The sequence below is a fragment of the Sphaerodactylus townsendi genome, linkage group LG03 (assembly GCF_021028975.2).
Source record: "Sphaerodactylus townsendi isolate TG3544 linkage group LG03, MPM_Stown_v2.3, whole genome shotgun sequence".
Classification (NCBI taxonomy): Eukaryota; Metazoa; Chordata; class Lepidosauria; order Squamata; family Sphaerodactylidae; genus Sphaerodactylus; species Sphaerodactylus townsendi.
In genome coordinates this window covers 69,152,005-69,177,120 of record NC_059427.1, presented here as the reverse complement: position 1 = coordinate 69,177,120, position 25,116 = coordinate 69,152,005, and the positions used below count along the sequence as shown (strand labels likewise).

The following is a 25,116-nucleotide window of genomic DNA, read 5'->3' as shown; positions in this document are numbered from 1 at the left end:
CTGCACCACATGGGCACTGGAGCTCCAGCATATCTAAGGCCTGGTTCTGACAGACAGTTAACCTGCTTCTGGGTTGTATCACTTAAGACTCGAAATTACAATTTGTATGACTGAATACTGCTCCATACAAAAGATCCTTACAGTAAGGGAGAAGAAATCTATTTTGCCTCCCACACATGCTAGTTTTATATGTGCTGGTTTTACATGAGGGAAGGGCAGATGAAACCAATAAAAAGCTCTGAGGATAAATACTGGGGGGCAGAGGGATCTATAGGAACAGGAATAGGTTCACTCTAGTTCAGAAAGAATCTTGCTTGCTCCTTCAGTGGCAAGTTTTAGGGGTTCCTCACAGGGCTGCTAAGAGTCACTTTGGACCACTAACAAATATTCCACCTGCTTCCTCCCTCCCAAAGGAGCCCAATCCAAACCAAATATCATAACAAAACAGCTCATTTGGTTGGCTATTACCACACAGCTATAATAATGAAAGAATCCACATGTTCATCTTTCTGTCATATATTGTCAGCCTAACCTACCTCACCAGGTTTCTGTTAGGATAAAATAGGAGGAGATGAGAACAATGTAAGCCACTTTGGGCCCCTCCTTGGGGAGAAAGGGAGGATATAAATAAAGTAAATTATTTACAAATGAAGTGAATTCCTCATTGGTTATCACTGGGGCAGATTAACATTGTCATGCATGTAAAAGGCGGAGGCATCCTTTTGCTACTTTGATAGATTGTGGGGAAATATTAACTCCCCCACCCTTTGCTCATAACATCAACAAAAGTATGCTGTTGTACTACTATTAAATATGCTGTAAGTTGCCAACTAGGATGGATGAGGAGTTGAGACTGAAACATAGTTTGGTGGGGCGGGGGTTAAAACTGGGGATAGACAAATGGCAAATCATGAAAGGTAGAGAGCAAAATGAAGGAAGAGAGTTAGAGAAATGCAGGAAAATACAGCCAGAGTTTTATAATTTTGCTACCACATGCTAAAAGGGCTGCCTATTTGCAAGATCAGACCTGCGTAGGATAAAAGGAAAAGGGAAATCAAGGACTGCTTGTGATAATGACCTTGCTAGGAGGAGGCAAGCTGGCACAGAATGTAGCTTCTCCTGGCTGATCTTGTCTTGTTCCAGAATTGGCTTGGTTGATGGTTTTATCAGGCTCTGAGAAGGAAGAGTTAGTAAACTTTGAATAAAGGCTCAGCCTGAAGTCAGATATTGCTCTTTACTTTGCTCTGTCTTCACTTAGCCCTAGTGGCTGTAGTCAGAACTGCATCAGAATTGTTTTAAATGCTTTCCCCGACAGCATCATGAGCAGGGGTAGGGAACCTGTGGCTTGAGAGCCGCAAGCGGCTCTTCTGCCCTTGCACTGTGGCTCCACAAGCCAAGCCGCTGGCCCCATCCTTGCCTGCCCTGCAGGCAGCAGGGTGGGCACACCAACTGCCCGCGGTCGGCTGGGCCGCGCTGCGGGCTTCCCCTCTCGCCTGCCCCATTGAAGCGGGGCGGGCGCTTTCCTGGCGGCTGGCAAGGCCGAGCCACTGGCCCCATTCTTGCCCGCCCTGCAAGCAGCAGGGCGGACGCATCCATGCGCTTCTCAGAATGAGCGGAGTAAAAGGTAAAAAACCCCAATATATACAGTGTTATCTTTATTTTAAATGTCAAAAATTATTTGCGGCTCCAAGTGTTTTCTTTTCCCATGGGAAACGGGTCCAAATGGCTCTTTGAGTGTTAAAGGTTCCCTACCCCTGATCATGAGGTTGGCTTCAGGGGCTCTCCAGCTAAGTTGGACCTTTTGGGTTTTGTCCCCCCCCTCCCCCCCCTGGTTCCTCTCTCTGGGCAGCTCTGATTTTTCACATGTTAATTATTTTTATATGTTATGTACAAAAAAACACTCAAACATGTATTTTCTAGATCATCATGTGTAGTAAGTACGTATCCATGCATTATGCATACAATCATGAGAAACTGGGGGTTCTGTGCTTTCCCAACAGGTGTACATAAGATGTGTGAACAGCATGTTGGATCAGAACAACTATGAAGGTGCAGATATCACAATGAACAGCAAGTGAAAAAATAATTAAGGTGCAGGCTGAATGAGAGATTTATAAAAGGATTTCTGAGGTGTCAGCTGAGAAACAGACAGATCTTGCAACTGAGCTTAAGCTAAAACAGAAGCTCTCAGACTTGTTCTTGGAGCAGTACTGAAGTTCTTGGAGACCTGGCAGAAATAGTTCAATTGCTCTGGCTTAGGTCCTTTTTTCCAGTGGCTAAATTTAATAAAGGAAACTAAAAATATGAATATGTTTTCCATCATTTGCATGGAAATACATTGCCATTGATTAGGCACTGACACAATGAAAAATATTTATTTGATAGTTTATATGATGAATATTCTAGCTGCAGAAGTTGTTCAGTACAATCTGAGAGGGTAGGGAGACCAACACATGAAATCCAGATTTGTCTGCATGAATTGGTGTTCCTTGTTTGTGATTTTGCTTTTCTGCAGATAGGAGTTAAAGACAATGGTCTTACAAGGATTTTCAGGCACATCTGAGAAAGTCAATGAGCATTGAGGCTGTAGAATTCTAATGTTAATCTTTGGCCTTCTGCCTTTGTTAAAAGTCTTAAAATCTCAGAACCAATTTTTCAGAAGAGAATAATCAACAGCTCAATTGCAGAGTCAGAGATTAAGGAAGACAGTCATTATTTGGAAGATAACTGGAAGTCGTTAGATCAAGGCATTTCTTTTTACAATGGATACATCTATTCCTTTTCTCTCTCTGGATAAAATATCCAGTTAAACAAGGGTTGCTTCTAGAGGTGTGCGCTTCAAAAATTGTCATTTTAATTCTGTACCAGGATACTTTCATTAAGTATCTGGAATAGTGGCATTATATCATAAACTCACGTTGGAAAATATTTCTGTTTTCATTCATATTAAGGAAAATATAATTACTCCCAGAATTGAGTGAAAACAATAATGCTGTCCTTTCCAAAATCCCCAAAATTAAAGTAAAGCATAATCTGGAAGTGCCTATAAGTAGCAGGAGCTGGGTGTAATACCAAGAAACCCACTCCATGTTTTAGTATCTTTCCAGAGTACCAGAATCTGGAGCAGTTCGAGAGCATGTTTTACTTAAAGCTCAAAACAAACTGCTATGAAGGACTCTGTTATGCCTGGTATTCCTTTGTTTATTGTGAATAAAATTATGCTGTGTTTACTTTAGAAGAGCCTCAGCATCTAAGTGACTGCAGCATCCTACTGTGGCAAAGAGAGGTGTTGCACCCAGCTGGTCTGTGGTTAAGGCTGCCAACCCTGGATTGGAGAATCCCTGAGGATTTGGGGGTGGATCCTAGTAATGGAGGGGTTTAATGAAGAGAGGGAGCTCAGTAAGGTATGATGCTGTACAGTGCCGCCTCCAAAACAACCATTTTCTCCAGGGGAACTGATCTCTGTCATCTGGAGATCAGTTATAATTTTAGGAGATCTCCAGCCTCCAACTCAAGGTTGTCAAATCCTATCCATGATGCACTGGACCTTTATAGTTCAAAAGGCCACTGTTTCAATGGACAATCAACCTGACTTCCACTGCCTATCAAAAGAACAGTTCGTAAAATGTAAAGGGTGTCTGAAGGGTTGATGTACCACAGACCAGCTGCTTCCCTGGAAGCAGCAGAAAATGTGAATGTGGAAAGAGTGAGGAGGAGAAAGAGAAAGAGTGGTCCCCAGCTAAGCTGGTCCTTCAAGCACCTTTTGAACTTCAAAATCTATTGCAGTAGACCTGGCTACAGGTCTACAACCTACATAGCCCAGTTTGGGACTATTCTTTCTTCATTTATCCTCAGTCTTGCTGCCTCCAGGGGTAAGCTGGTCTGCAGAACATTGTCCCTTTTAAACACTCTTAACATTTTAAAAGACATTATTTTCAAGAAGCCGCAGACCTCATATGTGGCTTCACTGGCCCTTCAAAGTTTAAAGGACTAGTATCCCTACTGCAGAACAACAGTATTTCTGAAATTTATTGGAAGTAAAATAATGGAATCAGGGAAATTAGAAGTGCCTTTCATGGTACTGGATGTTGCCAGTCCCATTCTTTCCCAGAAAGATCAGTCAATTTAGCAGGTTGGCAATATTCAGCTGCACACCCCAGCTGCTTCTTCACTAGCTGCTTTGTCTACAGTAGTAATACATTCAGGTTGTTTCCACACAGCAATGCTTCCCCATTGTGCAGCCACTGCTGCTATAAATGCAGAGGTATGCACCTGGGGCTTGCCTCCATACTTCCCTTGGTCATCCCCTTGGCCTGCCAGTCTCTCCCTCAGCCCCCATGCTATTCCATGCCACTAGCTTCTTCTGTTTAAATCACTGGTCTGAATAATGCCTGTAAGTCTGCATTCCAAAAGAACTCTGGGAATTATTCTATGAAGCAAATAGATGTCTCTAAGAGAAAATTCTCAGCATTTTGCCATATTTCACATCTCTGGATTGTTTGGGGGAAGTCTTAACAGCAAAACTGGCATAAAACCAATCTATGCTTGTAGAGCAAATTGGGCTGCTGTTGGCTGCAATGGGTGCCATCCTTTGAACCAATACAAAAGCTTGTAACAGAAGAAAAGTGAGACAAGTGTTCACTCCATAAGCTGAAATCCTCTTGCAAACTGCTTTCAAATCTTTAAAAATTATCATGAAAACATCCCTGTTGATCCAACCCAGAGTCCATCTAGTCTGGTATCTTGTTGCCAATAAGTGACTAGTCAGATTTTTCAGGGAAGCCCACTAGCCAGGCTTGAAGCCAGCATTCTTCCTCAACTGTTTGGCCCCTACCAACTGCAATCCAGACTTACTACCTTCAAACGGACACTTCTTTGGTTAAACTCACTGATCATCTATGCAGAGACCTGAGGCGTAGCTCCAAGGAGAGCGGGTGCGTGCCCCTGTGGGGTCATGGTGCGGGCGTTCTGGGGGCATTCCGGGGGCGTGGTGGGGGTGTTCTGGGGTGGAGGATGCACCAGTGCACCAGGTGCTTTCCTCCCTTGTTACGCCTCTGGCTGAGGCAATGATACCTCTCTACATATATAAAAAGACTTTAGAATAATGCACACTTCAATTTTCATTTGGAAACCTTTTGAATTAGAAACCAAATTAATCTAGATTTTCCTTGGTACACTGTCAAAACACAACTACATGCAAGTAAACGGAGCATCAAGGGCTTTTCTGCATGCTCAACTTACTCCTGATTTTCTTGGGAGTCAATCCATAAGTACTGGAATTGGCTTGGGCATGGTTGTTCCACATGTGCATTTTCACAGTTCAGTTGTGGAGTTAGTTCATTTTCTTCTGCACATGGCTTACATAAATCAGGATTTTCCAGGGAGGATGCTGTCATCATCAATATTGTCATCACAGCATAGTACCCCTCTAGCCCCTACTCTTGTGGAGATAGAAGGGCGAAGGCACATCTCTGCAACTTAAAGGGCTGGAGACTTACCTTTTAAAGAGAGACCTCAGAGAACCCCCTCAATCTATTGTTACGACACTCCAATGATATATCATGATTTTGGTGCCATTTAAATAGCAAAAAGAAGTCCCTCATCTTCAAGATAGGGTGGAGAGAGGGAGTGGTTTGATCATGACAATTCAATCATTGACTAGTTGGCTGGAGATAGGTGGGAGTGGGTAGGATAAGGAAAGCTTACAGAAACATGGGCCATTTATGCATGCACTACTTACTTGCGACTGTTTGCTGTGCAGTGCGGTTTTCCTGTGGTGTTTATTTGCACAGGTATTCTCCTCCTTTGAAATGTCCCTAGCCAATCTGACCTGCCATTTTGCCTGCCCCCCCCTCCATTTCCTTGTTATTTCAGTGCAATGTCCATTTGGAGGAGATTGCCTGCTGCTTTTTCCCCCTGCTGTACCATGCTAATGCTAGACCATGTCTATTTTTGTCAGTTTCATTGGGTCTGTCATACAGTGATAGACCTTCAGTAAGAACATTTTTTTAAAGAAATCCCTTTTGATTGTTTTGAAATGGTGGTCAGAAGAGTTGGAGGAACTGCTGTGGTGTGGGTGGGGGAAAGTGGGGAGGAAATAGAAAGGCTAGGGCTCACAAGGTCTCCTGGGAAGTATAGTTCCCAGGCCTTTTTGCAGCCTGAAAAAGTTCTAGGAGAAGGAAAGGAACTAAGGTAAGTGTGGGGAGGAGGGGAGGGGGAAAGGGGGGGCGCCATGGGGGGGTCATGGGTGGCGGAAAATATAGAATGTGCACCGGGTGCAGTTTGGCCCAGCTACGCCTCTGGAAGGCAATTCCAGGAAGTGTTGAAGTAGCGATTTTCCATAGGAGCAGCAGTGGCGTAGTGGTTAAGAGCAAGTGCATTCTAATCTGGAGGACCCAGGTTTGATTCCCCGCTCTGCCACTTGAGCTGTGGAGGCTTATCTGGGGAATCCAGATTAGCCTGTGCACTCCCAGACATGCCGGCTGCGTGATCTTGGGCTAGTCACAGCTTTTCGGAGCTCTCTCAGCCCTACCTACCTCACAGGGTGTTTGTTGTGAGGGGGGAAGGGCAAGGAGATTGTAAGCCCCTTTGAATCTCCTGCAGGAGAGAAAGGGGGATATAAATCCAAATTCCTCCTCCTCCTCCTCTTCTTCTTCTTCTGGGTTAGAGAAAATCAGTCCTTCATATCTCTCTTCTGCATATGATTCTGGGATCCAAAGTATCACACCAATTGTATGTCAAGGGCTTTGCATGTTTCTAAGGTAACTCTTTGAATCTTAGTGCATCTTTTTATGCAAGCTGTCATATAGCTTGATATGTATCTACAGATATTTGGTCATCTGTGTGCATAAATCTCTGAGAGTGCATGTGCTAATGGATTAAGGTAGACATCTCTGTTTGTATCCAAAGGTGCATGGCACACACAAATGTATACATTTGCTATACTTCTTGTTCAGTTCTCATAAAAGGAAGTGCGTGCCTTGCTAATTCTAGTAGTGAAATGACTAGTTATTGACATTTCCACCTCTGGAAATTTGAAGTGAAGCCCTTTCCAGTAGACCTGTAATACATGTATGTTAAGATATATTGTTTTCTTTGGATATAGAAAGTAGAAAATAAATATTAATGTAAGAGGGGCCCTTCTTCTTAAACCTCAAGAATAATCATACATTTAGAGTCTATGTTTTCTTCTCTGTGTTGCTTAGGGACAGTGGAGGCACAGTAACCTCTTTCTTTGCTTCAGTCAGCATAATGGATAGGTGATAGTACAACTACCTATAGAAATAAAATTAAATCCATTCGCTAGAGATGATATTTCTGCCCAAGTGGAAATGATACTGTTTCATAATTTTCTATAAAACCACTTCCATGGAACAGTGATTTTGCATTTTAAACACTGTATTCCAATTTGTTAATTTTATTTCTGTATTATGTAAGAGCCTTTTGTTTGTCAGTGGTCAGCTGAGTCAGAAGCAACAGCTGTAACTTGTTCCAGCATGTTCAGATTGGACAAGATGACAATTCCCCTACTTAATGTTAGTGAAAGAGTTACCAGTTTTTACAGCACAATCAAGTGTAGAATTGCATAAACCTAAACCCATTGAGATCAATAGGATTTGACTGGCATTACTTTGCGTAGGATTACACCGTTAGAAACTGAGTGCATTCATTGAAAAGGGTATTCTTCTGGTCCTGTGGTTGGTAGGGAGGCCCTTTCTGATATTAAAAAAACATTAACATCAGAAAGTATATGGGGGGAAGCTTTGATTAGAGGAATGAAGATGACGACTTTTATTCTTAAACCATGTAAGTGTAGAGTTGCCAATTCTGTGTTGGGAAATTCCAGGAGATTTAGGGGTGGAACCTGGGAAAAATGAGGGCTGAGGAAGGGATGAGCCTCAGTGGGGTACAATCAATGCCATAGATTTCACCCTCCAAAGCTGTCATTTTCTTCAGAGGAACTGACCTGTGACATTTGGAGTTCATTGTAATTCTGGAAGATCTCCTGACTTCACCTGGAGATTGGCAACCCAAAGTCAATAAAATATTTTATAGAGGAAAACCAAGGTTTAGGAAGAACCCTTTAAGGGAAGTTGGGTTGGAAGGGGAGGACGGCCTTTTGGGAGAACTAGCAATATGACAGCAGAAAGAAGGAAAGAAATGGGAGAAGGGGAGCAGTGTCCCTCCGCTGGAGAAAGAGCATGTAAAGTCAGAGGCAAGTGCCCAAGGCTTGGACCTTCTCAATGCCAAAGCATCTGAATTATGAGTGTTATGTGGCCTGGAATGGTACTCAGGAAAGGAAGCAGTCAGTGAGTCACTCCTTCAGAATGTCTAAGAAAGAACAGAAGAACCAGCCGTTGAAACTCAGATCACAGCCAGCTCTGTGGGTAATATGGAGAGGGAAGACTGGACAATGTATACCAGGACAAGACACAAAGATGAGGAGCATTAAATTAGTAGTCGAATAATAATACCAGTTTTGTTAGATTTTAAACCAAAGTTTGAAATGTGAGGTTTTGACTTACATAGAATTTTTAATCAGAGTTTTTTCCCCTTTTAAGAGTAAGTGATATTAATCCCAACTTCAGCTTGTTCCAGATTTAATATTTAAATATTGTATTTACTTCCTGCATTTCGATATCGAATTTTAAGGCAGCTCATTTTATACTGGCAAACAGTGGGGGAAGCAAACAGCCTGTATTAGAACTGTGACTTGTGCAGAACTTCTAAGAGACATGCTGGAAAAGCAGAATGCAGAACCAGCAATGATCTACATTTGCCTTTTGCTCTGCCTTGAATTCGCAGCTCCTGGATGTAAATCAGAAACATGAAAACAACACAAGAAAATAAAAGTCCTTGTAGTGTTGTGTATGCAATCTTATGCATCAACTCTTCAGTCTATGGCAGTGGGTATAGGATTGCATTGTAACTACACTTGAGATATGAAATCATATATTTCCCACTGCCAGATGCAATGTGATGCTAGAACATTTACAGTAGTTCAAAAATCAAGGAAGGCAGGCTTTTCTATGGACTCCATAGCCCTTCTTAATATGGAGGCCGCATGGGCAATGCTGTTTAAAACACCAATGAATGGATTCAAATTAAAGGTCTCAATGAACAGACCACATTTTCAATGAGTATTTTTGATACTTGGAAGTCAGAAAATCCAGAATCACTGATGGATGTTGGAGAAAAATGTGTGAAGTTGCAAGACTGAATATAACATATTCAAAATATAAATACCAGAACATGATGTAGGCTAGCTCCTGCAAAACAATTTAATTTATTAATATTACAAAGGACCATTATAACAACCTATACAATGGCATGAATTAACATAGTACAGTGAGTGTTAACCATCACACAGAAAAGATTTCTGCATGCAAATCTAGCACAATGTCTTAAAGAGTTAGGGACTGATTTTGCTCATGAAAAAAAAACCTGACATACTGCCCATCCATTCTCTTGCTCAATAGTAGACATGTAACACCATTATCTTATTTCCCTTTTTTCACCTGATGGTTGACTGAGATGTTGCTGTGATATTTATTTGGCCAGGGAACAAAGTGCTTGGACCACATTGATGTCATTCAGAGATTCAAATGTGGGGGTGGGCGAACAGGACATCAAGCACTCACTTGCCTTGAAAGCCCCTTGTTGGGGATGTCGTAAGTCAGCTGCGACTTGATAGTACTTTACACATGCACATATGATGCAAAACAGTGTAGAAATAATTACACACACACACACACACAAATGATCCTTATTGTTGGAAGCTGAGCACCAGAGACTTAACACTTTTGATGATATACTGAATGTGTTATCAGAGCATGTGAACACAATGATGAGTTTCATTACAAGTTCGAACAAGCTTGATATCACAGAAAATGTCCTTCCCCCATGAACCAAATATGCGGGTTTCCTTCTGTTTTAGCTTCCTGCTTTCTATCACTTTCCAGTGATGAAAGATTGATTCCAAGAAGTCATTAAAAATGCAATGATTGCCTTCATAGCTACAGAGGACAGGACAGCATAACATACAATGATGACAAGGAAACATCTTCCACTCCACCTCTTAGGTCCTGTCTCTTTCAAAATGGGTCAACAGGAAATTTGCCAATGATGCTGTTATATTATATTACAAAAATGAAAAGGGGAAAAAAGCCAAGGTTGAGCTGCAAACAAAGCTAGTTAGAGCATTTACAAGATGACACTTTGTATGCCTGGCCCCTGAAACTGTTTGGGATCAATCAATAGCTGATACTATTTATGCTACAATAAAATATCCCCATTATGGGCAGGCTATGAGATTAAGTGTCACTGTTGAAGCAGTCCAGGCAGCCACTGTGAAATGGAAGAGACCTGGAAATGCCTGTCTAGAGATATATAATCTTTTGAGGAAATTGACATTCATTACTATATGCTGGAAAACTGTAAGACCTACCTGTTTGAGAGGCTAGTGCACCTGAGACTTCTATCATTTTTGTCTTTTTCTCTTCAGTGCGCTTTGGACACACTTTGTTTCGCTTCTATTTGTATTGTTCTATTGTAAATTGTGTTTTGTATGTATTCTGGTTTTGCATCATTGTTATTGTGCACACTGTGTTTGCATTTTCTAACCTGTTACCAATTTACACAATAGATTTATTGTGGCTTCAGTTTGCTAGTGATTGGTGTGGTACGTTCCTGTTCTGTTTGACATAGCAAGGGGCCTGCACCATTTTTTTAATTTAACAACAGGCCCTTCCACCATCTGGCATAATCCATCCCTGTGTAGGTATGTTACAACATGCATTTCTTGGAAATTGGAGCATTTTTCTCCTTATACTTTGCCACTGGATACCAGCAAAACATTGGCCTTGACTAGGGTTACCAGGTCTCCCCTGGCTACTGGTGGAGGATGGGCGGGGCGGGGGGCTAGGGTTGCCAGATTCAGGCTGGGGATTTGGGGATGGAACCTGGGGAGGACAGGGACCTCAATGGAGAACAATGCCATAAAGTCCACCCTCCAAATCAGCCATTTCCTCCAGGGGAATTGATTTCTACAGTCTGGAAATGAAATGTAATTTCAGAGGATTCCTAGCTCCTATTTGGGGGCTGGCTTTTCTAGCCTCATCACTCTTCCGGACTTCACATGAGGTGGGAGTAGAGAATGTTGGTTCTATTTCTATATCTCCCTAGACTGGACAGACTGCTTTTTCAGCAGGACAAGCAAAATATCTGAACTATGTTCCTGGCCTCTTTTATCCCTAAACTGCACTGCCTGAATATAGAGAATACAAGCCAAATATTCCTTCCTATGCTGGAGGCAGGCAGGCAGGCAGAGCACTACAACAGAGAATAGAATAGGAGGCAAACAGAACCTACTTGTGTTTATCTAGACTCAGGAAAGCACCTTCATTGCTCAACAATGATTCCAGCATAAACTTTCACGAGTCAGAGCTCAGATACAACACCACTGTCAGATTAATGCTAATATATCTATGGACATTGTGGAGGCATAAGATGTTTCCCTCCCACATTCCACTCAGGGCTGGATCTACTTTGTTTTGAAGGGGGGCAAAGACACAAAATAACACCCCCAACATATTTTTATGCTGACCTCTATGAACTGTTAATGAATAATTACATTTTTATATTATCTACTTATAATGTTTGAATATTCCCTCAACCTCTCTACCCGCATAAAACCCCAACCTGAGGTAAAAGTTTTTCAGCCTAGCCTTTTCCCGAACATTTTTTAAAAATACTGAACACATGATTTTGACATGGGAAATGCCAAACACACCTAACTGCTTTTTAGCCTGATAAAGTACAGCCCAAGAAAAGCTTTATTTGGTCATTATGCTCTAGAAGCTAAAATGACTATATTGCACCTACTGTACTTTAGGCCCTGGAAAAGACTCACTGGAAAAGAAAACAATGCTAGGAAATGTTGAAAACAGTAGGAAAAAAGAGGTTCACTATGAGATGAATTGACAGTAAAGAAAGCCACCGTCCTCAGTGAGGCCATTAACAAGAGAATGTTCTGGAGGTAATTGATTCATCAGTCAGAAGCGACCTGCTTCAGAAGCGACCTGCTGGTACAGACCTTCTGTTCTTGTCCCCCTCCCTTTCCCAATGTATAAAATCAGACTATTTGAGGATGGCCAAGCCTATTATGTGAGGGGCCTTTGACAAAGCCTAGCCAAGTATAACACAACTCCTAGTTTTAAAGTGGGGTAGGGGACAAGAGAAGAGCCGGTTCTCTTCCCTGCTACCCCATTTGACTCCAGGCTGTTCCAGGGCTTGCAGCAGCTCAGCAGAGCACAAGGCAGGGAATGGGAAAGAGGGTCACATCAGGCATTCTAAACAAATAACAGTTATTCCCTTGCAAAGCCCCACGTGGCCAAAGCCTACCATGGCCTCTGTCAATGTGAGGTCCTTGAAAGGAGAGGGGGTGGGAAGACAAGGAAAAGGGAGGTGGAAGAGTGGAGGGTGCCTCAGCCTGGAACAGGAGGGAAATTAACAAAGCCAAAGGAAGTTACCAGGTGATTTATGTCTTCCAATGATAGAACTTGACATCTTTGAACTAACAGTTGCAACTTCTGTCTTACCAATGGCTACAACTCTGAGGCCCAGGGTCTCCCTCTCCCTTCCCCCTATCTCCTACAAGCCACCTGGTCAGGAGAATGGGGCAGAATGAGCCACCTCTACCATGCAATGGAGCCTCCTCCACCTCACAGCACCAACATAATTGGGGGAATGGAGCATGCATGCTGCAGAATAAGCCATTTCTTCCATGAAATTCAGACACCCCCCCCCCCCTTTGTAACAGCAGTTTTATCAGGAGAACAGGATGGGTGCTGCATAACAAGCAATCTCAGCTGGGCAACTGAGCCCCCCCCCCCCACCTCCTAGCAGCAGCCTAATTGGGAGAATGGGTGCACACTGAGGAGCGAGCCATCTCTGCTGGGCAGTGGCCAGATGAAAAGCAATGCAAATGTTGTGAAAGAGAAGTAGACGTTGGAAGATAAATCCAATGTACCCTCCAGCCAAAGTAGATCATACTTCCCATAATACATCAATATAAGCTTTGAATGTGACAAACATTATTTTAATATATTTATTAACAATGTAATTCCATCCATCTATTAACAGAGAGTACCCTGTACAGAAAAAAACTGCCATTTTTATCAAACACTCCAAGTAAATGTTTTCTGTTCAAGTTTTACTTTACATTAAATTGTTAGAGCAATGATAAAAATTACTTTTGGACATCATTCTCAAAAAAAAAGCCACCTATTCACAAACAACTGCAGTGAAGGAACTTTCCCAGCTGATGTAATCTGAACACACTGTACTGTCTTTGTAGGCCTGACCTTCCTCTGAGGCAATCAGAACAGCACACATTGCCCCCGCCGCCATTTTATGCTTACATGAACCCTGTGTGGTAAGTCAAGTTGAGAGACAGGAGTGGGGTAGGAAATGTTCCCTTTTTTCTCATAAGGAAAAGAGATTTTGTGTTTGACGGCAGCTGCTGACGTGGGCATGATGTCATGGATATCCAGTCAGAAAGTGAGTGGCCTGTGGCTGGACTTGGACAGCAAAAGACATTACCCATCCTTGGAGAGGAGATGCTGTATGGAGCGCTGGGGAAGGAAGGAAATGAGCTAGGCAGAGGTGAGGCAGTGGGGTGAAGAACAAGCTAATCAAAGCGGATGGGTAACAGGAATGCTGCCAGGGGAACCCGGGGCAGTCTGACTTTTATTGTTTAGAGTTCAAGATAGGTGGAATAATCCAGAAAGGGGAAATAGCATGATATGAAATGTTTGGAGACTGGCTATGAAAACAGATCTCCACCCCGGTCATGAAAACCCCATTACTTTTTTCTTCCATTTTCCTGTTTTTACAGAGATCTGGGCTAGTTTCTTGATATTTTGCACTCAAAGGAAAATGAGTAAGGCACAACAAGCAACATCTGCAAAAAAATCTAGTAAAGGGGCAGCATAGAATCTCACTATTTAGTGCAGATACTAATTGCTGGGTTAGGTCAAGCATTCCTAGTCATGTGTGTGAAAGCAATTGGCTAAGCATACTATACTTAATTTAGAAATGTATCTACATTAGGAAACACAACACTCAAGCAAGAACAGTCATGCTTGCTAAACACATAACCATCAGCAATGGTTTCTACAGCCTTGAAACAAACAACATATGCCCCCCAAAGAAAAATAATCTTTTGAGCCCCATCTCTATTTCTGTACAAAGACACATTCTGTTTGTGTCACACTACAATGTGACCAAGGAACGGAATCCAGACAAAGCAGGGATGGAATTAGGCAATCAGGCATACAGCTTAATTTTCAAATGGTCATTACTGATTTATAAGGTATAAAAGTAGTCTGTAATCCGGGACACAGTTGGGGATATGAAAGTTGCCCTTGTCTTGGACATGGAATCACTGAGGGCAGGAAGCCAGCAGAACTCTCACCTCAGTGGTTATTCAAAGTGCATTGTTTTATGTTTTAATGGGGCGTTTAACCCCATCATGTAAGCCATCCTGGGACTTCAGTGTAGGGCAGGGTATAAATGGAAAAAAGCAAACAAATAAATTATTTTACATTTGTAAAAAGTAAAGTGCTACCCCTGGAAGGGAGTGAGTGTGTGACCGTATGTGTGTGAGAGAGGCAATTCTACTCACCACCTACCAAGATGGGTGCATGAACTGTACTTGCATGTGCAGAGGACAGATAAACACACTTCATTTCTCCAGCAGTCTCTGCAATATAAAAATCCTTCCTCTACACTGCACATGCCTTGGTTCTGGGAACTTTGCTAGGACATAAATACATCTTGCCTGACACACTGGTCTAACAATGGTTAGAAGTTGGATGCATAATTTAGGAAGCTATCCTATCATTTCTTTTGATTTGGCAACATTGTTGCTGGAGGTAATAAAACCATACAATGGTTCGTTCATTGGCACGTTTTTCTAGTACTTCATCTGCCATAACCAGCCAGCAAATAGTTTTGCTCAGTATGCACTAGTTAAACATGGTTGATCTGGATTAAGAGAAGGAATGGACAAAAACATTGGCTTAATGTGTGCTCAGAAAAGCAAAAGTACCTTCAGAGAGGGGCCTGAGCCATCAAAATGAGCCATATAATGTATTTGAGGAGAGAGAACAGGGAACAAGTCCTCCTAGGTTATAAAGAGGTAAGAAGGCAGGAATTCTCTAATCCCCACAAAAGTTGCTACTTGAAAAGACTGGAGGGAGAGTAAGGCTTTCAGCTGCTGACATAGAAGCCAGAGATTTTGGACAGGTATCCAAGAAAAATGATCAGAAGCGATCTGGGGCATGGAGCAGCTGACTGAAAAGGCAAGATGAAAAGAAGGGAACACATGCAACATGTTTGAACAATACGTGCAGGGGTGGGGGAGGATAACTGACTCCAAACACCAGCTGAGTGTAAATACCACAAAGGCAGAAGAAGCATTTTTGGGAGGAGATCAGAACATTGAACGAGACCCAGGGTGGAGAGAAAAACAGAAGCTCAGTCTCAGGAAGACATAGTGGACAATAAACTCAGTGGAACCAACACCGCCCCACAGGAAAGGGAGGGGACACTCTCCAGCATACAAAATGTTACCAACTATTGTACTGCTAAGATTGATGCCCCCGTATGATGAAAATGTAGCAGACACAAATGGGGGAAACTGAAGCATCAGGTCTACCCATTCAAGACCGCATTCAGTGCTATGGATTATGCTCTAGTTCAGTGGTGGCGAACCTATGGCACGGGTGCCAGAGGTGGCACTCAGAGCCCTCTCTTTGGGCACGTGCAAACAGAGTCGCCCCCACTCCCACACATACATCTAGGCTGGCCTGGGCCGCTGGGCTCGATTATTAGCATTAAACCGAAGACCTAGTTTTGGAGAAGCGGTGTAGGTAACCCTGTTAAGCACTGTTAAACCCCACTGATTTTCATGCGAAGAACTAAAACGTGATCCTTTACCTGGGAGTAAGCTCGGTTGCTGGCAATGGGGCTTGCTTCTGAGTAACCCTCCTAGGGTCGTGATTCATATGTTGGAAGAGATGCACGGTTGCTTCAAAGCAAAGCTACCAACTACCACCAAGCTTACTCCTGAGTAACGCGCGCCTCGGAGTCAACTGTTTTTTCCTAAACTATAACCTCAGTATTCAGGTTAAATTGCTGTGTTGGCACTTTGCGATAAATAAGTGGAGTATGGGTTGCAGTTTGGGCACTCGGTCTCAAAAAGGTTCACCATCACTGCTCTAGTTTAAGGCTTCTTGGTACATGGAGGGAGACTGTGAGCATAAAATAAATGCATGATAATTTCTCTTCCATTCAACATAGCCATACATATAAAAGGGAACAGTAAATTTGTATGTTAATCCACCATTTTCTGAACCTTCTTTGTAGTAGAATGTTCTGCAGGGATTTTTCAAACTAGGTAGGCACTGGGACCCTACAGAGTATTCTACTACAAATAAGGTCCAGGAAATGGTGGATTAATATACAAATTTACTGTCATTGTTTTTAAGGAAAAGGATATAGCTTCATTTTTTTTCTTGAATGTACAGTTATGGGAACGTTTTGCAGATCTCTCCAAATTGTTTGGGTAGAAAGGTGTTGCAATAGCAGTGCAGAACAGAAGGAGTGACAAGTACTCCCAAAATGTTGTTGGTCTTTAAGGTGCCCCTGGACTCAAGTCAAACCATGCAACAATTCATTCACTAGGATCTTTACTCTGCAGTGTGTTCTACTTGCTTCAGTTATATCCTAAGGGTCTTTCTAGATATCACAGCGGCATAGTTTGTCTGTTAGAAACAAGGCTGTGTTGAACAGCTTCAAAGTGTATGTGCGGGGGTGGGGGTGTTAAAACAAAGAAGCAATGGAATAGTGAACCAGGACTCCTTGCTGTATTCAAGAATTTTTGCCTTCTTTCGCTTTTTTAAATGTCGATAGATTGATATGTCAATCTATTGATAAGATTAAAGATAAAAATTAAATATTATATTAAAAATTAAAACATGCATGCACAACAGAGAACCTGCAAAACATTCTCCCTCCCCGGACACAAGCAAAAAGCCAGCTGATGCCTGCCCTGCTGCAAACAGGGTGGTGGGGAATAATGCCAAACATGCCCCAAAACAAAGACTCCCAGCCAATTCTCTTGAAGGTGCAGGAACCTCACTATGCGTAATCACTCAATAATTGGTTTGCCATTGGCTGCCTCTGCATAGCAACCCTGGAGTTTCTTGATGGTCTCTCATCTAAGTATTAACTAGGGCGAACTCTACTTAGCTTCTGAAATCTGATGAGATCAGGCTAGTCTGGGCCATCCCAATCAGAGCATGGCAGGAAATACAGCAATGCAAATTGGTGGCTCTCCCTCCTCTCCTCAGCAACACAAGGCAAGTGACTGCACTGGAAGACCAGAATTCACTTCAGCAGCCTCCACAATTACCTTCCAGTTACCTTCCAGCCCTGCCAATACCATGCCATTCCTCATTTGAAACTGAAGGGTCTGGGAAGACCAGATCCCTGACAGTAATTGCCATGATTTTTTTAAAAATTGATTATCCCCACTCATGCTCCTGGGGTTCTACTGACCCAACAAGACCCAACAAGGCCTATAAGTTTAATAAATAAACTTATAGGCGGCCTATAAGTTTAATAAATAAATAAATAAATAAATAAATAAATAAATAAATAAATAAATAAATAAATAAATAAATAAATAAATAAATATCAAGAGGATTAGAAGAATGCAGCAGAGACAGGGGATCACCATTTATCCACCTCCACTTTCTTCATGTTGCATAGAATCCAGGTCCATATATTCAGCACAGAAGTAATTTAGAAACTAATCTCAGGATTACTTTGGTTATGCCTCCACTCAGGCTAGCTACCATGGTTTTATTTGTCCACAATTCTGCCACTTTGTTCCATATGCCTATATGCACGTGTTTCTAGTGTTTGTTTTCATCAGTAGTTGTGAGGGAGCAAGCTTGTTTTCTGTGGCTCCGGAGACTAGGACCAGAAGTAATGGGTTCAAGGTGAACAAAAAGAGATTCCACCTAAACATCAGGAAAAAATGTCCTGACAGTAAGGGCTGTTCGACAGTGGAGTTCACTGCCTCAGAGTGTGGTGGAGTCTCCTTCTTTGGAGGTTTTTAAACAGAGGCTGGATGGCCATCTGTCAGGAGTGCTTCGATTGTGTGTTCCTGCATTGCAGGGGGTTGGACTTGATGGCCCTTGGGGTCTCTTCCAACTCTATGATTCTATGATTCTACTACACCACAGCCAGGTAAAAACATCGATCCTACTTGTATTATTTTATATCCTTTGACCATTGTGAATTCCTTCTAGCAATGCCAAAAAATCACATTCCAGGAAAATTCTGGAGAGATGCTGCCTTGATTTACTTTTGCTAAGCCACATCCTAGGCTATTCTGTTCTCTCCTGGGGGCAGATATTGTTTCACTGTAGTTCCCTCATGACAACCTGCTAATACTGATAAGCCCAGAAGCTGATCGAAGACAAATCCCTGCCTCTCTTTTAAACGAAGAAGAACCTGCCCCAAACATGGTGCTTTGTCAAGCAAAATCTGTCACCACACTTTCAGTGCTTATCTCTGAATAGCATATGTGGGTCTGGCTTTAGTTAATTATACAAGATTCACCAGGCAAGGACAATCATGCAGAGGTATCTAGTGTCTCTATATGTTACACTATTCAAGCACTCAAACTACAATTATTTTGTAGCTAGGCAAATGTGATACTTCCTCCAGATAGCAATTTTTTTTCATTTTCTTGTTGCTACGTAGAATGGGATTGCTAAAGCCAAGCACATCACATTTATGACTGCTGATGCATTGGTATGTGTGTAGACCAGGATCCGGAAGATCCAGGTTCTTCACTCTGCAATGAAGTGTGTTGGATGGATGACCTTGAACCAGTTATGTTCTCTCAGCCTAACCTATCTCACAGGGCTGCTGTGAGGATTTTTTAAAGGTCTGGATTTACTATTGCAAACTTTGTAAAATTATGTACGCAGATGAATGGACCACAGGACAAAGAAACTTGACTGTTAACTGTGATCTGCCTCAGGAGCCAAATAAACAGGGATCACGAAATATAAATTAAGGGGTCTTCCAAAGTGCAACAATTCCCTGTAGTTTTCCTGCTGCCATTCCCAGTCCTACATAACAGCAACAGGACTTCCAGATGGTGGCTCTCCCTGCACTTTCCCTGCCCTATTCCCCCACAGCCATGCTGTCTCCTCATGCCACCTGGGCAGTTTTTGCATTTAAAAAAATTGTAATAGCTAGATCATTATAGCATTGTAATATTATAATGATCTTATTAGGTTGTCTGAATTGCCAGTTCCTCCCCCTCCTCCGCCTCCTCCTGTCAGCTAGTCCCTTTCATTGTGAAGACAGAAGTGGAATGGTGTATTCTGGCATGCATTGTTTTTACATGAAAGCTGTCTCACACCAAAATCTCTAGGCAACTTACATAGGTTAAAAAACAATTTAAAATATCAATGAAAACATCATAAATAAATTACAACAATTACAACAAAACAATAAAAATAACATAAAAGTTAACCCAGCCCCCACTCACCCACCTCCCCCCAGACCTCCACTTGTTAGAGGAAGATTTCTGCTGGATCCAACCCATAGTTTTTCTTATGTGCCTCCAGATACGGTGTCATGAACAGCACTGATTTGGCCCAGTGCTGGTGCTATATCAGCTCATACCAATTCTGGGGGCAAACTTTATACAATTTAAAACACTTCCTTCCACAGCAGTTGTAACACCCTTCAGAGTCGTGGTTCAGCAACTTCCTTTGAGTTTGCAACGCAGCATGTGCCCTTTGAGAGTGAATAACCTTTTGCCCTTCAGAAAGACCACAAGTGCATCACTACTGAATCTGGGGAGTTCTTCAGCATTCAGAACAGGAAACCTGCCAGGCCTTTTCCTTTCCAGTCTTTTTATGCAAAGGGGGTTGGTGGGAAGGAGCAGGATTTTGAAATTTTTTTATGGTTCCTGGAAAACCTCTGACCTTGGCAAGCACTGCAGTCTTCCTTTCGACATTTGACTATCCTTGTGAGTAATAAATGTTGCTAACTTCAAAATTTAAAAGCTAATAGATTTTGGGATTGTTATCCTCTAAAGGGAGATTGCTACATCCCATCTCAGGATACTTGTGTTGGCTAACCAAAGGATCATGGTCAACAAAAGCTTTTCTCTGGTAATTTTGGATACTAAAGGGAATCAAAGCATACATATGTCATACTGGCACTAATAGCAGAGAAACTGGTTTAATTCGCTTCCGTAGACTGCAAACCAGCTGATATATCATGGAAGAGATTTATCACAGAACAGCAAAGATCAATCCAAATGAAGGAGCCTAGTCAGCTTAATATAAGAAAGGGTCTTATTTCCTTACAACATACTAAAGTAGAAGAACTGATGTCGGCCTACTGAATGGTATACTCGTGAAGTTAACATAGGAGAAGGGGCAAACAGGGCAAGAACACAGCTCTTCCTACTTCTCCCTCCCCCTAGCAATCCTTCCCAACCCTGATAATTGCCAGGGAATAAAACCAACCTTCCTGCCTCTTTCATCAGCAGAGCTCCACTGACTGAAAAGAAAGAGAAGGATTTTGCCCCCTTCCCAATGTAACATCCAAACCCAGGTGGCTGTTGCTCCACATGGCTCCTGCAGCCTTGGGAATAAACTTTCCAAGTTTATTCAGCAACTGCATGGATTTGAAAGGACTCCTGGGGGGATGGGCAAGTAGGGAAGATCTGCATCCATTTTCATCTTCCATTGATAGATCACTGGATCCAACTGGACAATTCTAAAGAGCAAGGGCACCTGAGTACTCTAATGATTCCTTTGCTGATTACAACCCTATTAAGTCAATAAAGTACCTGTGAGTAGATCACAGAAAAGGTTTTTCCATTAAATTATTCTCTGAAACTAACTGCAGTTTGACAAACATCACACCTGTGGTCAGAGTACTAATGTTTTCTGCCTAATAAAGAGTTCTAACCTTAAAACTTCCCCAAAAGTTTACCAGATAAAGAGCACTGTTCCTACTTTTGCCTCTTAATTTATTGGGAACATCACAGTAAGCACATCTTATGCTAAAATAAGCCATTTGGTTGATCTTCTAGAAACTGAATGAATATGCATATCACCATTTGATTGATGGAGTATGGAACCCACCTCAATAAGCTCATCTATTTGATGTTCAGAACAAAAACTTCTAATAGTTATTTGCGCATTTTCTGTGTAAAATATGCCCCAGGCCGCTATTGTGTTCTGCTCCTGAGATGTTAGCCTGCAATTTGATTATAGAGCTTACTTGGCCACAGCAGTCAGAAACTGATGGCTTTGGTTAGCAGAACCTGGTCATATTTCACAGTTCCAAGCAAACCTCTCAGCAGAGGGTGAAATACCACAGGACACAGCAAAGTTGGAACAAATCGCTCATTGTCTGGGGTGAATGGGCCAAACCACAACCCTCACTCTTTACCATAATCCAGAAAGTAAACTGAAAATCAGCTTGGACAGTTTGACTAAGAATGGTTCATGAGAAAAAAAAAGATGGAGATTGCCCTCTCATGGACAACAGTGGTAATGACAACTCTATCCCTCTTGCCACTCAATCTTTACATAAACTCCTTAGGATAAGTCATTTGTAGTTTTGGAATTGGTTGGTGTCAATATGCTGATGCCACTCAGCGATATATCTCTCCAAATTTCTTGGAAATGCAGCAGAGACACTGAACCACTGCCTGACTGTTGTGGTTGAAAGGCTGAGAACAAATCATAAGAACATAAGAACAAGCCAGCTGGATCAGACCAAAGTCCATCTAGTCCAGCTCTCTGCTACTCGCAGTGGCCCACCAGGTGCCTTGGGGAGCTCACAGGTAGGATGTGAATGCAATGGCCTTCTGCGGCTGTTGCTCCTGATCACCTGGTCTGTTGAGGCATTTGCAATCTCAGATCAAGGAGGATCAAGATTGGTAGCCATAAATCGACTTCTCCTCCATAAATCTGTCCAAGCCCCTTTTAAAGCTATCCAGGTTAGTGGCCATCACCACCTCCTGTGGCAGCATATTCCAAACACCAATCACACGTTGCATGAAGAAGTGTTTCCTTTTATTAGTTCTAATTCTTCCCCCCAGCATTTTCAATGGATGCCCCCTGGTTCTAGTATTGTGAGAAAGAGAGAAAAATTTCTCTCTGTCAACATTTTCTACCCCATGCATAATTTTGTAGACTTCAATCATATCCCCCCTCAGCCGCCTCCTCTCCAAACTAAAGAGTCCCAAACGCTGCAGCCTCTCCTCATAAGGAAGGTGCTCCAGTCCCTCAATCATCCTTGTTGCCCTTCTCTGCACTTTTTCTATCTCCTCAATATCCTTTTTGAGATGTGGCAACCAGAACTGGACACAGTACTCCAAGTGCGGTCGCACCACTGCTTTATATAAGGGCATGACAATCTTTGCAGTTTTATTATCAATTCCTTTTCTAATGATCCCCAGCATAGAGTTTGCCTTTTTTTACAGCTGCCATGCATTGAGTTGACATTCCCATGGAACTATCAACTAAGACCCCCAAATCCCTTTCCTGGTCTGTGACTGATAGCACTGACCCCTGTAGCGTGTATGTGAAGTTTGGATTTTTTGCCCCTATGTGCATCACTTTACATTTTGCTACATTGAACTGCATTTGCCATTTCTGAGCCCACTCACCTAATTTATCAAGGTCCGCTTGGAGCTCTTCGCAATCCTTTGTGGTTCTCACCACCCTACATAATTTGGTATCATCTGCAAACTTGGCCACCACGCTACCCACCCCTACTTCCAGGTCATTTATGAATAGGTTAAAGAGCACTGGTCCCAATACGGATCCTTGGGGGACACCACTCCCGACATCTCTCCATTGTGAGAACTTCCCATTTACACAAACTCTTTGTTTCCTGTTTCCCAACCAGTTTTTAATCCATAGGAGGACTTCCCCTCTTATTCCTTCATTGCTGAGTTTTCTCAACAGTCTCTGGTGAGGAACTTTGTCAAAAGCTTTGTCAAAATCGAAGAAGAGTTGGATTTATATCCCCCCTTTCTCTCCTGTAAGGAGACTCAAAGGGGCTGACAATCTCCTTTCCCTTCCCCCCTCACAACAAACACCCTGTGAGGTACGTGGGGTTGAGAGAGCTCAGAACTGTGACTAGCTCAAGGTCACCCAGCTGGTGCATGTTGAGTGCGCAGGCTAATCTGAATTCCCCAGATAAACTTGCACAGCCCAAGCGGCAGAGTGGGGAATCAGACCCGGTTCCTCCAGATTAGAGTACACCTGCTCTTAACCCCTCCACCACTGCTCCTCCTTGATTGAAGCTGAATCCTGACAAGATGGAGATAGTGCAGGTTGGGAAAGCTGAGGTGTTGAAAGACTTTTGACAGGGTCCATCCAATCCTGTCTGACTCCGTTAAGAGTCTATACCAGACCCAGCATTGCTGCTGGAGAAGTGAGTTAATGTGGCTGTGGAAGGTGTTTTCTTCCTGCTTCATCTAGCCAGGAAGACGGCCCTCTAACCTGACTTGCTTCATCTGGCCATCTGAACCCATGCCATGGGCTAACACTATTTTCACGTACTGTACATGAGCTTACCCTTGAAATCAGCTTAGAGACTCCACTTGGTACAGAACGCCAGCTCATTATCCAGAGCTAGGCGAAGTATGCATATCATCACACATTCTGCAGTCATTTCCTGGGTTCCCCACCAGTTGCCAGGTTCAGTTTAAGGCACTGTTACATACCAAACTCTATGTTGTCTTGGATCCTCACGTCTGCAGGACCTCCCCTCCCACGCACTGCCATGGCTGCTTCGCTCATCTGATCAGGATCTTCTGCAAGTGCCAGCCGGCAAATGGGCAAGATCCGCAGCTGCCTGTACACAGATGTTCTCTACAGTGGCTCCCTTTTGTGGAATGGTCTGCCTAAGGTTAGGAAAGCTCCCGCAGTTTTCTCATTTCACAGACTATGTGAAAAAAAGAATTGTTCAGGAGGGTATTTCTATAAAGGTAATAGAACTGTGCTACAAAGGAATGGTTCAGGAAGGCTTATAAAGGTAAAGAGACTGCATTGTGCCTTTGCAGTGGGGTCTCCTTGCGTTTCCTTGTTCACACGTTTGCTCCACTGCCCACTGAGCTGTTTGCCTGCCCCCACTTCCAGGTCCCTCCCCTGTCCTAGTCAAAAATGAAGATTGCCAGTTTTGGGGGTTTTAGCCATTTAAATATAATATGCATATTCCTTGTATTGATATTGTACAGGCTGCTACCACTCTTTTTTTTACAGAAATGCCGGCCATTTCTGTAAGGTGGGGGGGAGGGAGACTCTCTCCTCCCCCAACTCCTCACAGGGATTGACGGACAGCATCTCCCTACAAAAACAAAAGGAATGGTAGCAGTCTGCACAATATCTACACAAACATCAATTTACATTTAAAGGGCTCAAAAAAAGAAGCTGGCAACCTTCAATCTTGCATTGGATGGGGGAGCAACCCAGAAGGAACAAAACCCCAAAGCAAGGAGAAAGACCAGGGTTTGCCCGCGCTCACTAACCACAGGGCTTTTGGGATCAGAGGTGCCGAAAGTGTCTCTGTACAGAAATCTCTGCCATGAAGAAAACATTCCCTCAGTGTGTGGCAGAGGAGCAGTGTATAATCAGCCTAAGCTGGGAAAACCACTCTATTTACAAACTAGCTTGCAAATGTAACTCTGTGGCTGGGATCTGAAACCTTTAACGTTCAAAACACGCAATTTCTGCAATGAGAAACATTGGTTCAAATCCTCCAAAGTAGACATGTGGCTCTTAACCTAGATCCTACAATTCACAAAAGTTGGTTTTCGGAAAGAACAAGGTTGAACACTGGTAAGATTAGTTGTGTTCTTCCAGTATGAGGTGGCTTGCTTAGCAGAACTGTAAAGGGACAGCAGAGATTTACATTTGTTTCAACCTGTTGTTAGCCCACCAATCCCGTATTGCTAACACAGAATCATAGAAACAGAGTTGGAAAAGA

At 42.7% G+C, this 25,116-nt stretch overlaps 1 protein-coding gene across 1 annotated transcript in view; it reads right to left on the bottom strand.

Moving 5' to 3' along the window:
* HYAL2 (hyaluronidase 2) overlaps positions 1-25,116 on the bottom strand; it is a 72,650-nt gene that overhangs the window by 41,835 nt on the left and 5,699 nt on the right. The gene's annotated exons all lie outside the window — the stretch shown is intronic.